The 14,416-nt window shown below is 40.2% G+C and overlaps 1 protein-coding gene across 7 annotated transcripts in view; it reads left to right on the top strand.

The window, feature by feature from the left end:
- The window catches only part of TENM1 (teneurin transmembrane protein 1), a 618,409-nt gene that overhangs the window by 522,114 nt on the left and 81,879 nt on the right, over window positions 1-14,416 (top strand). The window lies entirely within an intron of this gene.

Below are 14,416 nucleotides of genomic sequence, written 5' to 3'. Positions count from 1 at the left end.
GAAGAATCATTAGAGGACACTGTAATGCAGCATGAGGTTGTATGTTATAAACTGAAAATACTATCAAGGGCTCAAAGAATGAAGAGTTGATCAGCATTTAGAGAGAAAGGGAGAGAAGAATAAGCAGGAAGGAAAGGGTGTGGAGGACAGGAAAGAAATCTCAAAAGGGCGAAGAGAAACTGATATGTTAGGGTAAGTGGACCCCCAAAAGAACAAGAGATCCAAGAATGAGAGAAAAGAGAGAAGGTAGGGCAGTGGAGAATAAAGAGGCATCAGTCCCTGGAGAAGGACATCATGCTTGGTAAAGTACAGGATCAGCAGAAAAGAGGAAGACCCCTCAATAAGATGGCTTGACGCAGTGGCTGCAACAATGGGCTCAAGCATAGCAATGATCATGAGGGTGGCACAGGACTGGGCAGTGTTTCCTTCTCAACTCAGTGGCACCTAACAACAACAACAACAAATGGGCAGTGAATGACTCAGCCCTTCTTGTAAGGGCTGGGATGGCCCCAAAAATGGATTTGTTAAAGTGGCCCTAATTCAATATGTTCAATGCATTCTTGAATCCAGCCAAAACACCTCGTGCTCTTAGTTACAGCCCAGGCTTTAGATAACCTGCTGACTTACTATACCTGTTGTGATCCTCATTCCTACCCACTTGGATTGATATTACACATCGCTTCTAATAGGCTCAGAAGATTTTTGCCATCAGATAGAACCAATGGAATTGTTTGATATAATTGATGAAGGAATACTTCCATCAAGATATTTGCAAATATTCGAGCCAGTTTGCATATTGTAATAAGTGAGGATATAGTGTAGAGTGTAATGAGTGTGTTGCATCTTGAAAGATGAGCAGGATTTGGATACTTGGGAAAAGAGAGGCTATTCCAGGCACAGGGAACAGTGCAGGCAAATGGGTACTGATGGGAAAGTGAGTGGTGCACTTCAGAGCCACCAGTTTGGCTGGAGAAGTAACATGGGATCCTGTACAGACTCATCATCACTGTGAGCATGGACTGTGGTGCCCAGGCAAAGAAGATGCTGACAGAACACACGTAGAGCTTCTATTCACAAGCTTGCCATCTAAGTCAAGCAGTACTGGAACAGGTATGATGCCCGAAAGCTAACAGTTAATCAAAAACATCAATAAACATTAACATCACTTGTGTTAGCCTTTCAGAAAGATTTCACAGAAAGAATAGATGTTATTTACTTGGTCTGTATAGTAATCCACTGACATGCGGAGCTCTGCTGTTATTCTCCCCATAGGACAAATGCAAAAACCAGAGGACTGGGAGATTACGTAGATTTTTTTTTAAGTCACAGTCATTCTCACAACTGGATCTCTGAGCTTCTACCCCCAGACTCTTTCCTCCTCCTCCACATTCTCTCTCTCATGAACATGTCTGGGTGACTGAATCTGGAGAAAAAAGTGGGGGAATGGCCTTGGAAGCCCCAAGCTCAATAAAGACTAGGAAAAGTCAACTCCTTTTGAAGAAGACATCCCAGTTTTTTCAATATCTTTCATTGTAACCTTCTTGTGCCCACAGACTGTCAAACTCGCAGGTCATAGCCTGGAAAAGAAAAAATAGTCAAAGGAATTGTTTGTCTCAACAAAAAACTGCTCTGGTTATTTTTTTTTTCCTTTACCTAGCTGTCATATTTGTGTGTGTGTGTTATTGTATTCATATATTCTTGATTGAGCCCAAATTGGTCCTCCTAAATGTCTCTTAAACTTCCACTTAAATGGTTTCAAAATTGTATTCACGCACCGCTCGTTACCATGCCTTACCTTTTGCCAATGACTGTCTACCATTTCTGACTTTGTGAACTTCTCTTCTCGCGTTAACTTCATTAGTCAAGATGTACGGATGTCTGCCGGGAGAATTTTAAATGGACCTTCTGTGTTGTTTTTGAATGGGCACTACATGCAAATAATTATCCTAAAGAAATTTTAATTCTTCTTCAGTTAGCCCACTTTTGTGAATAGTGAGCACTGTCAGGCTTAATTCCTCATATCCTGCTTTTACTGAGTATTCAGGCCAAGGTATTCTACTTAGTTTGCTATTTTTGTTAGAACTTCTTGGTTGTTCACATACCTTGAGAAAGACTCATTTTCCCCAGAGTAGAACAACTGCAATTAGTTTTTGGCTGGTCTGTGGGTGATAAATGAAGCTGCCCTCCTTGTTCACATAAGGTTCTTGTGAAGCAGTTTGTTTCTCTGGGATAACAGGAGCATTTCTTCAAAATGTATCTGAGTAGTGTCCCAGATATAGCTGCTTGATGCTTGAAGAATTTTTTAAAGGAGAACGTAAAATATTCAGCTCAGATTTGGTAAATCTCGTTTATCTTATCCTGTATTTACTGAGTCCCTTAAATCTCAGCCTGCAGGTATCTTTTGAGCAAGAACTTGAGCACAAAAATAAAACAAGAGATGTGCATTTCAACTTAGACTAGACCCATCTACTTCCCCCAATCTCTGCCTAATACACACACACACACACACACACACACACACACTGCATGCCCCCACCTCTGTAAGTAAAAATAACACACCATTATTAGTGGCTGCGTTTACTGTTAAATGTTAAGACCCCGGCCCCAGGTCTCCTTCAGCCAGCTGCACAGTGTAGAGGTCTATTTGTTTGATTCTCTGCATGGAAACTTTCACCATCTTATAAAAGTTTGAAGGCTTTTACACTAATAGTTTAACAGCATGGTATTTCCCCCAAGCTAGCAAAACTGTTTTCAACCACTGTCTTGTCTCCATGGTGACTCTAACATAGGGCACTCTACTGCTGACAAGGGTTCAAAAACCAAACCCACTGCCATCAAATAGATTCTGACTCACAGTGATCCTATAGGACAGAGTAGAACTGCCCCATAGGGTTTCCAAGGCTGTAATCTGTAGGGAAGCAGACCGCCACATCATTCTGCTGCACATTGGCTGGTATGTTCAAACCGCCGAGCGCTTTAACCGCTGAACCACCACGGCATAATCCTTTATGGACTTAAATATTATGCTATGTCTGTCCAAAATAGAAAACAGAAAAGCCTAAAATGTTGAAGCAGGGGCTATGTGGAAATCTTTGTCTGTGATTGTAGGCTTAGAAAAGCCATTTTCAGAAAGAATTATGGCAATGACTGAACAGTTAGGATACCACTTATCACCATGTAATACTTTCTCTTCTTCAAAGTGCTCATTTCATTGGCTCATGTCAGTTTCACACCATTTTACCCTGTGTAGCAAGGAGCCTTCGTGGCACAGTGGTTAAGCGCTCAGCTGCAAACTAAAAGGTGGGCGGTTGGAACCCACCAGCCACTCCATGGGAGAAACATATGGCAGTCTGTTTCCATAAAGACCACAGACTTGGAAACCCTACAGGGCAGTTCTACTCTGTCCTGTAGGGTAGCTATAAGTCAGAATCAACTCAATGGCAACTGGTTTTTGGTTAATATGTAGGATATGGGTTAGGAAATCAAGACACGAGTGGTCTAATGCCTTGCCCAAAGTCCTACATCTAATCTGTAATGGAAAAAAAAAAAACAAACCCGTTGCCATTGAGTCAATTCCAACTCATAGCAACCGTATAGGACAGAGTAGAACTGCCCTGGAAGGTTTTCAAGGAGCAGCTGGTGGTCAGCGTGAAACCCACATCCTCCAATCTGACCCTGGAGCCAGTGTTCTCTCTGATATCCCTTATGTGGTACACAGTAAAGCAAATTAAAGCAAAATCTTGAGGCATTTCTGTTTCCCCAGGAACTGATAACATCATCAGGTTGGAAGAGAACGCAAAATCACAGCACAAAGCTGTGTTGACAGAGCAACGTGGATTTAGGGGGAGCCAACGTTATTCAGTGTAGCTATCTACATGGATCAAATTCATTTACAGTTAATTTGATTCATGGTAATTCCCAGGCCCTTACTCTTAGTTCTTGGTTGTGAACTCCCTTTCTTGCCATACCCCAATCATCCTTAATTGATAGGGGACTGTACTCATCTTAAAGGTCTTTAGAGAGATTGTCATTGCCTCTTTTCTAAAGTCATTTTTAAAGAAATTCATATGCAGCTCTTGACCTCATGGCCCTTGACCTTAGATGTGCTTCAACATAAATGCGTGGAAATTATCTTTGGTCTACAATTCAGCAATGATTTATGGAACATTTGTGCCCAATGCTACTGGATTTGTTGAGACATAAAAGTAAAGCATACAATCCAGTTTTTCCCTCACTAAGCTTATTGCCTGGAAAGAGCATGATTGGAGAATTCACATAAGAGAATAGCCTCTGTGGGTTAGAAAATGGAGAACCCAGGATAAACACTGGGTTTGCAGCAAAGGTTTTATAGAAGCATATATAGAAGCCTTGAAAGATGAGTAGGATTTAGGTTGGTGAATATAATAGCTTGCCTTACAATTCCATATATATGTATTATGTAACATATATATATGGAATAGTAAAACAAGCTATTTTATATATATATATATATATATATATATATAACTATTGCCTTACTATTATATATATACAGTCATGTGTTGCATAACTTCCATTCGGGCAACGTCGGACCACATAGACATCCATGGTCCCATAAGGTTATAATAGAATTCTGAAATCCCAATTGGAGAATGGGCCATAGCGAACTTAACCAGACATAGCAAACGCATCGGCTTCCTGCACGCAACACGTATAGCTCATGTCTCTTGCAAACAAATGTTTCTATGGCCATTGGTATAATGGTGCAGTACACATATAACCTATAACACATATGTCTTGATAATCATAATAAACGTCTGTGTTACTGGCTTATGTATGTACTGTACTGTACTTTCTATCATTATTTTAATGTGCACTTTCCCTACTTACAAAATAAAAGTTTATTGTGTAACCGTGTACACGTCAACTCATAGGCAGCAGCATCCAATCTTGTGTATCGTGCATCTCTTGAGTGTTGTAGCATTATCTCTCTGTTTAATTTTATTTTGAAAATATTACCACGAAGTGCATCATGGCTCCCAAATGCAGCAAAACCAGTGCTAGTGATAGCAGCACAAGAGGCAAAGGAGAAGTACCAACTTGGAAGTGAAACAAAAGGTTATTAAACAACATGAAGGTGGAAAATCAGGGAATGCTATTTGCTCATGATTTAGGCATGTTTGTGTAATGTCCAAATCACATAATGTCCTTTTTCACATGACACATGATCATTCAAAATATCAATGGCTTAATAAAATGGCAGTCTATTTCATTCATTTCTTGCTCATATCATTATCCAATATGGCTCGGTCGGGGGGGTGGTTAGGATCTCTGCTCCAAACAGTGATTCAGGGACCCAGGCTCCTTGCATCTAATGGCCTCTCCATCCCTTAGGGCCTCAGAATCCTCCTCTGGATGCTTTGCATTCAGGCAACCTACAGGGAAGTGGTTGATCCATGAAGGAGCTAAATGGGTGTTTTTCAGGGGCCAGGCATAGAAGTAGCATACATCACTTCTGCCCCCACTTAACTGCAGTGGGGTAAGGGAAATGTAATCTAGCTCCATTCTCAGAAAGAAAGAGAACTCAAATTGCCTGAACATGGCATTGTCTCTGTCACAGTAAAGAAGAGGGGACTTTCTGGAGGAAGGATGAGGAAGAGAACAGGGAACACAGCAAGAGCAAAGTTGAGTCTTTCTTGGACACCTACTTTTCTGGTTTGCTTTGACTAAATTTGATGAACTTAACACAAATTCTGAGCTTTGGCCTTGGTGGGAACAAAAGAGGCAGCGTTCCTAGGAAGTATTGTATCATCAACTATCCAGATATTTCATTTGCCAGTGTGAGACTGGCAATAACTAAATCTGGTTATCTTTGGTTTCATAGCACTTGTACCAAGACATAACTTTGAATTAGTGCTAAACTACTGGTAATTGAGATTTATTCTAAATTCACTGAACTTTCCTGCTTATAGCAGCCTCTTCACTGAAGATTTTTCTATCCTGATTGCTGTCTATAAACTGGCAACTCAAGGATTAAATGCAATTCAGAAATATTGTTTGGCCCACACTGTGTCTTTAATTTTTGTTTTTAATATTTGAATGCATTTAGTTGGGACATGCTCCCTTAACTTAACCTAGCTTCCCCTAGATCCTAAGAAATCTAACACCTGACATAACTTACACATTTATGGCACCTGCCTGGCCCCTGAAAGCATATGAGTATGTGGCCCTTGTTCCTGGGGCCTTCTTTTTATGTGATAGCTCATGCGATAATAGTCAAGTTACCAAAACTCCCACCCCATGGAAACTCTTTAGTACTTTCACCAAACTCATCAGCATTGTGGAGATGAAGCCACAGAGTATCTTTGAAAAATAATGCTGAAGAAGTCCAGGAGGTCTACAAGAATACAACAATTTTGGAGAGGAGTCATGGATCCCTTTGACAATCTAATGCACAAAAATGGACACTCTCCTCATGAAAATACCCATAGACACGCATTTTGCAGATAATTTCATGGAGTTTCTGAACTCTCTGAAGCCATTCTGTAGACCACCCCTGTAGTAAAGCAATCGATAGCCCCATTTAGACTAAATGATATAGTACTTAAGAGAATGGGCATTGAACTCAGACAAAGCAAAATCTAGCATTGTCTAGGTCTGTGTATCCTTAAGATAGTCACTCAGCCTCTTTCCACCTCCATTTCCTCATTTGAAAAAGAACATTAATAATACCTACTCCACAGGGCTGTTGTGAGGATTAAATGAGAAAATACATGTAAAGAATCCAGCACAGTACCTGGAATATCATAGCATTTTCAGCAAATTTAAATGGTTATTATTTAATAATATTAGTCATCCTTCAGGGGGTTTTGGTGGCACATGTATGGATTTCACACTGCGCTCATCAGGAATTCAACATTTTCCTTCAGATTTCAACTGTCCTTCAGATGTTGCTTTGAGAAGTCGCTTGTGACCTTCATTTCCCCACCTCCCAAATCTGTTCCCATGACACCTTGTACTTTCCCAGAACTACTGCTTATCTCGTGGCAATGTAATTGCCTGGTTATTTGTCCATCTTCCCCACTAGCTTCTGAGCTCCTCGAGGACAGGTGCCATGTCTGTTTTATACTCTGTTGTACTCCTAGTGCCTAGCACAGTGCCTGGCACATTATGGGTGCTAAATAAATCTTGAATAAATGAATAAGTAAGAGGAAAAAACAACTTCCCCATTAAGCTTTTAGAAAAATAGTGGTTGGTGGAGGTAGGAGAGCTGTTTATCGCTGTGCCTCACCTTGAAGGTAAAACTTTGAGAGGATCAGAAAGAGTTGACGAGAAGACAAATGCTAAAAGCTGCCCGTATCTGTCTCTTTCTCAATCAGAACTCTTGGTTAGCTAGTCCACAAATCTGTTGCTCATTATGATGACTCCGGAGCCCTTTAAAGTACCGTCTGAGTCAGCGCAGAAAGAGAACATTCTAGTCAGAAGAATGTTAGTTTGAATGCTTATTTTTAATTTGTATTTAAATAAGTTGGAATTCGACAATTTCTGTTTAGAAAAAACTGTCACTTTTATTATTGTTATTATTAAACAGAATATCTGATTAAATAAGTCACACTATTGCCTAAATAAAAAAAAAAGTTGCCATGGAGATGATTCTGACTCATGGTAGTGACCCCATCTGTGTCAGAATAGAACTCTGTTCCACAGGGTTTTCAGTGGCTGATTTTTCAAAACTAGATCACCTTTCTTCCGAGGTGCCTGAGTGGACTCAAACCGCCAACCTTTCAGTTAGCAGCCGAGCATGTTAACCATTTGCACCACCATGTTATGTTACAATGGGTTTATCAGACTCTCCACTGGCGAAATCCTGTTCTTATTGTTAACTACACAGAGAAATCATCTACAGCTGGTCATTGAGCTTTGCCTCCTTCCAACTCCCAGTCCTATGCCTTTGTTGTTGTTAGTTGCCATCGACTTGATCCCAACTCATGGCAACCCCATGTGCGGAGTAGAATGGCTCCATAGGGTTTTCAAGGCTGTGACCTTTCAAAAGCAGATCACCAGGCCTGTCTTCCTTCCAAGACACCTCCGGACGGGTTAAAACCACCAACCTTTCGGCCAGTAGTCAAGCACTTAACCATTTGTGCCTCCCAGGGACTCTTCCTGTGCCTTTAATGGCACATAAATATTTAAATTCCTCCAAGCTCTAGATGCTTCATTTAGTAACTACCTAGCAAGGGAACTTAACAGGCTTATTGGGCAGAAGTAACATGGCCCTTTCTGATACCAGTGGGTAATTACGTGGATAGTAGTCAGATCAATTGGCGAATGGAATTTTCTGCCTCGTGGAGAGTTCCCGTATAGATCACACATATGATACCAATTTTCAGAGAACTGAAATGCACATAAACAAAGCAAAATATTTTCATCTTTCCTTGATTTAAGGGGTACTTTAGGATCAACTGGCTAATATGAATTACACAAAAATTCAGCATTTTCAGTATGGGAGATCGAGCTGACTTCATATTGAGCTTAAGATAGTCCCTAAAAGTTAATTTTAACCATTTATCTCTGTCTCATAAAATTAAAGAGCAGATTGTGGCAGGAAAAAAAAAAGTTCCAGTATTTTAGTTTTCTGGTTGCTAAGGCTACAGATGAAGAGAATTTTATGACTACTTTCAAAGCTTATATTTTGAAAGAAACTTCATTTTTAATATAAAAATAATAAAAATGTAGGTGGCCTCAACAGCTGTAATTTAAAAAAATTAAGTACAGAGATGCCTTCTGCCAGCATTTGAAATTGGCATTCAGCACAGCAAAAAACTGTGATCTTCACTGTTATCTAATTTGGGATTTTAGCTACTGTTTCCAGGCTATTAACCTCCACATCTGGACTCAGAGTGATCATCCCAGGATGCCCTTGCTCCTTCAGTATTGATCAGCAGCATCTTCTTCCCCAACAGGTGATAAATTTATTAGCAACTATCCCGGCTGCCCCTGCTTTAGGCAATTGTCTTCCTAAGAATTATAGTATTTATTCATCGGAGGATAATAAGACAAGGGAAGAAGTCAAATAATTTCACATGTAATTTGCAGCTTTTTTTATACAGAGCTATGCTTCACAGAGAAAAGAGCCTGCAGTTCAGATATTATATAATGTCGCCTACTTTGCATAAGACGTTGTGAATAATTTTTTTTTACAAGATGCACTTTATTTGTGAGGAGGTCCTTCCATAGAAAGAGCTTGTTAGGGCTTAATGCTGATGAATGGAAGACAGCACCATTCACACTTCCAGGTTATGGTCTGTCAGTGCTTTCATTATATGCACTAATTTACAAGGATTTATTTATTTTCTCACAAATGTAAAAATGTGCTCCAAGCTAAACATGTTGTCTGGGTGTCTAAACCCAGTGTTTTTCTTGGAGGAATTGGGGAGTATGGGGACTCAAGCTATCGTGTGTTGTTCTTCCTACCTCCACCCCACCTGTCCAGCATCACTTCCTAACCCCATGGTAATATCAGAGATCTAGATACTTGTTTTTACTTTAAATATGAATACTGGTTTAAATTTTAAACACGTATTGGTTTTCTTAATTCAGTTTCAGTCCTTTCTCATCCAAAGACGATGCCTTTAATTGTGTTTTAAGTGCTAATGAAAATGCTGTCAGGGAAGTTGGAGCTCAGATTTAGTTCTGGTGTTTCTCTCTCTCCACTATAGTGCCACCCCCATTACAGTGCCCCTTCCCTCAGACCTTCCCCCTCCCTTCCTTACAGTTATCCCTTCTGATTCAAAGTCATACTTGCCTGCTTAAAACAAACAGCAACAAAAAAGAAAGAAAGAAAACACCATCAGTAAGCACATCAATGGACATGAGCATTGGAACAAATCATACCCACGATGTTAGGTACCAAGGTTTGTGGAGATCTGGGTATAACAATATCAAGATATGAAAGTAAGCTGAAGCTTTATCTCTTGCTAGGCCCAGATGGCTTTATGTGAACTGAAATTACTCGCGTCCCCATCTCTGAAGAATAAAGCTTAAAATATACTGGCCATGTGTCACCTCCTCCCACTCAGTCTAACAAGCGGTAATAGATCACACTGCACCATTACCATCCCTGGGTTATAACAATACTCATTATCGGAGGGAAAACCTCCTGAAGTGATGGACAAAAAGAGTTTTTGTTTTCCTGCCTGGGATTTCCAATTTGGTTTTTACCTCAGTGAAAATTAAATACCCCTTAAACCTCTACCAGTGAAGAGCTTGTAAAATTGACCGTTTGGGGAATTGGTTGGTGGGTTGGGAAGGAGAATAGAAGGAAACAAAAATACATTTCCATAAACTATGACTAGATGCATTTACAAAGCACCTATCACAAATTCCTCGAAGCCCTTTCTGCTATTTCTTTTTCAACCCCAAACATAAGCGTAACCCAATCAAAGTTAATTAAAGAGTCTCAAGGAAAAAGGAGTATGTTTGGAATTTGGACCACGATAAAAGAAGTTGCTACACAAATATATGAAAGGAGAATATTCTACAAACTGTCAGCAGAATAAGCCCTGAAGGCAAATACCGAGTATTTAATAAGCCTAGAATTATTTCAAAAGGCACTCATCTGTGAAATTCAGCTGACATGAACAGAGAGAGAGTCCACAGAGTTTAAAAGTTCACCAAAAATTTAAAAGTGGGAAAACCACGTAAAGTCCAGGGTTATCCTCCCAGGATCAGTTCTAAATTGTACTCTGATGGGGATGAAAAAATAAGATGGGGATGAGAAGTGTAGTAATCAAGGAACAGAACTGTCCTCCCTGATGTCAGCGTAAAAATGTAATGATCTTCCCAAATATCCTAATTCCTGTAGGACTAAATGTATTTCTCTATAACTTCTGTGAACCTGCTCCAATTTTCAGGAGATCAGATTCTCTAAGTTTAGCACTTCCTAGTTACAACAACATGTTTGGTAAAGTGGAGGGTCAACAAAAACGAGGGAACCCCTCAATGCGATGGATTGACACAACAGCCACAATAAAGGACTCAAACAGACCAATGATCATGAAGATGGCACAGGACCGGGCAACGTTTCGTTCTGTTATACATAAGGTATAACGTGTCAACTTGTTCTGTTAAAGATAAGGTATAACATACTGCAAGGTATAACAGATTCGACTGGACAGCAACTAACAACAAAGTTACAATAACCCTTCATTTCATTTTTAATACTCCTAAACTAAAGTTTCAGAGTATTCCTCTTAGTCTTAGTTTCAGTGTACCAGATTTGGTACAAAGCGTATGCTCGTTCTTTGTCTTTTGGCCCCCACAGACCCTAGCGTATTGGCAGTCCGAGTTTGGTAAGAGATTCATGTCATACACTTCAACCACGTGTACTTTCTCTCAGCCTTTCTCTCTCTAGACTTGAATCATGATCTTTAAGTCCATCCTTTTGTGACAGCCAAATCTCAAATTTCACACTTGCTGATAATGAATACAGAGGTCCTAGAAGGTGTTCCCAAATCATAGGCCTGCAGCAAATCTCCATTTGCTACCAAACTAAATTCTAGGCAGTCAAGAAATTGATTTTTCCAAAACAAAAATAAATAGCAGAGGTTCCCCTTGGCTCATCCTCAGCCCACATGTTCTGGAAATGAAAGAAATACTCATGTGCTGTCATTATTTGACGAGTCCCAATCTGAGAAGCGTTTTTAAACACATCCTTAAAGGTCCTTATGCCTCTAAAAATGATACAGGGATTTTATTGACATGGAATGTCCCCCATTTGGATACTCTGGTTTCCTGGGAGAACTCACCAACACATAGATGACTTTAGAGGCATTTAGGGAAGTTAAAATGAATCTGTAACTTTTATAGAAGTTAAGGATTAATACTTCATGAGGAACATCAGGATTAGTCAAAGTATACCATAAAGCTGAATCTGAATATTAACCTCCTGCCAACGAATTAGCTCATCTAAAAGCAGTTTATTGAGTTTATAAACCGCCTTTAGATGAGTTCACGCTTTGCCAGGAAAATAATTGTGTGTCTGCATGTGAGATATAGATAGTGAGACAGAGCACAAGTTCATTTGCTTGACATACATTTTTATGTACAATAACGAGTAAATGTATAACATGTTAAGTAGGTTAGATAGGGCTTTGCAGATCCTTAAATTTACAGCTTTATAAGTTTTGAGTGCTTGTCTGACTTTTATGATAAAGCATGTGTTACAAATTAATTCCAAAACCAAACCATACCTAGTGCTGTTGAGTCGATTCTGACTCATAGGGACCCTATAAGACAGAGTAGAACTGCCCCAGAAAGTTCCCGAGGAGTGCCTGGCAGATATGAACTGCCGACCTCTTGGTTAGCAGCCATAGCACTTAACCATTACGCCACCAGGGTTTCCCGAATTATGTCCCTCCAAAATATGTGTTGTAAATCCTAATCCCCATTTCTGTGGTTATAATCCCATTTGGGAATGGGTTGTCTTTGTTTTGTTGATAAGGCAGTATTAATGTAGGGTGGATCTGGAGCCGATCTATTTTGAGATATAAAAGACATTAAACAGGTGAGCAGAGGAGAGATGGGGTAAGATAGATGCCAAGACACTTGGAGGTTGCGCAGGAGCAGAAGCTCAGAGGAGACAAGGACCTTCCTCCTGAGCCACCAGAGATAGAAAGCCTTCCCCCCAGAGCCAGCACCCTCAATTTGGAGTCCTATCCTCATAATCTGTGAGAAAATAAATTTCTTTTGTTAAAGCCAAAAAAAAAGAGAGTCATAAATAACGATAGCATGCCTTCACACAAAAGGAATAGCTTTAAGGTGCTTAAAAAGACATGCTTGTTAGCAGTGATGCTTCTAACTTTGACATACAGTCAATAGTCTCACCAGGTCTGAATAAAGGGGAAGGAGCCCTGGTGGCGCAGTGGTTAAGCACTTGACTATAAGCCAAAATGTCAGCAGTTCAAACCCACCAGCAGCTCTGCAGGAGAAAAAGACCTGATGATGTGCTCTCAGAAAGATTTCCCGCAGCTGGTGGATTCAAACTGCCAACCTTTTGGTCAGAAGCCAAGCTCTTAACCACTGCATCACCAGGGCTCCTCTCATAAAGATTACAGCCTAGGAAACCCTAAGGGGCAGTTCTACTCTGTCCCATAGGGTCACTGTGAGTCGGAATCCAATCGAATCAACTTGACGGCACGCAACAATGGCAAATAAAGGAGGGATGGGAAAAGACTAAATTGTAGACTACTTTTAAAGTAATGTCATAGAGTTACTTCCAAGAGCACTGTCAAAAGCACCAAAGGAAGCAGGAATGGAGGCATATGTTCTCCATATGTGTCTGATGCTTTTTAAATGTATTATTTCACATGATACTTATAACAACGTAGGCATTGAGTGACTAACTTTGGTTTGCCCAGGACTATCCCAGTTTTAAAACTGAACCTCACCTCAGTCCCAGGCAAAGCGGGACAATAGGTCACCTTAGCTAGTTGTTGCTGGGTTCTGGGAAGTCAAATATGACTCATAGTGATCCCATGTGACAGAGTAGAACTGCCCCATAGGGTTTTCTTCACTGTAATTTTTATGGAAGCAGATCTCCAGGTCTTTCTTCCGAAGAGCCGCTGGGTGGGTTTGAACCACCAACTTTTTGATTAGCAGCCAAGCATTTAACCTTTGTGGGCCACCAGGGCTCCTTCCCCTTAGCTAGGTAAGGCAAATATTCTTTTCCCTATTTTACCAGAAGAGGCTGAAATTTGGAGAGATGAATGACTCAATCAAAGTCACACATCAGCTGTAAGTGGTGTATTTGGTATTAGAACCGAAATCTCCTAGCTGCTATTATACTTTCCAAGAAACCAGGCTGTAATTAACACAGGGTGTAAAAGCCACTGTGACAATATTAGTGGCTTTTATGTTTTTCTGTAGGCTTAACCATTTTCTTATGTTAACATCATTATGCTCACCAATTCCCTTTTAATACATAATTGTTGTAGTGGTTAGATGCTGTTGAGTCAATTCCTACTCATAGTGACCTTATGTATAACCGAACAAACCACTGCCCTGTCCTGCTCCATCTTCACAGTCATTGCTGTATTTGAGCCCATTGTTGCAGCCACTGTGTCACTCCATCTCACTGAGGGTCTTCCTCTTCTTCACTGACCCTCTGAACTTCATCAAGCATGATGTCCTTCTCCAGGGATTGGACCCTTCTGATAACATGTCCAAAGTAAGATAATCCAGAGAAAAAATCCACCCAGTTTATCAGATTATTGCAAATTCCATATTAACTAAATGTAATTTGACGAGAATAATTTTAATGGTTTCCAAGTCAGCTCTATCCAAATTCAACTATGAAAAAATAAGCAGTGGCCTATGCATCCTCACCCTAAAAGAAATGTAACACATGCCGCAACCCTTGCCTTTTCCCATTTATCTC

Source organism: Loxodonta africana, chromosome X (assembly GCF_030014295.1).
Source record: "Loxodonta africana isolate mLoxAfr1 chromosome X, mLoxAfr1.hap2, whole genome shotgun sequence".
Classification (NCBI taxonomy): domain Eukaryota; kingdom Metazoa; phylum Chordata; class Mammalia; order Proboscidea; family Elephantidae; genus Loxodonta; species Loxodonta africana.
Note: the sequence above shows the minus strand (reverse complement) of the source record. Positions and strands in the feature narration are given on the sequence as shown.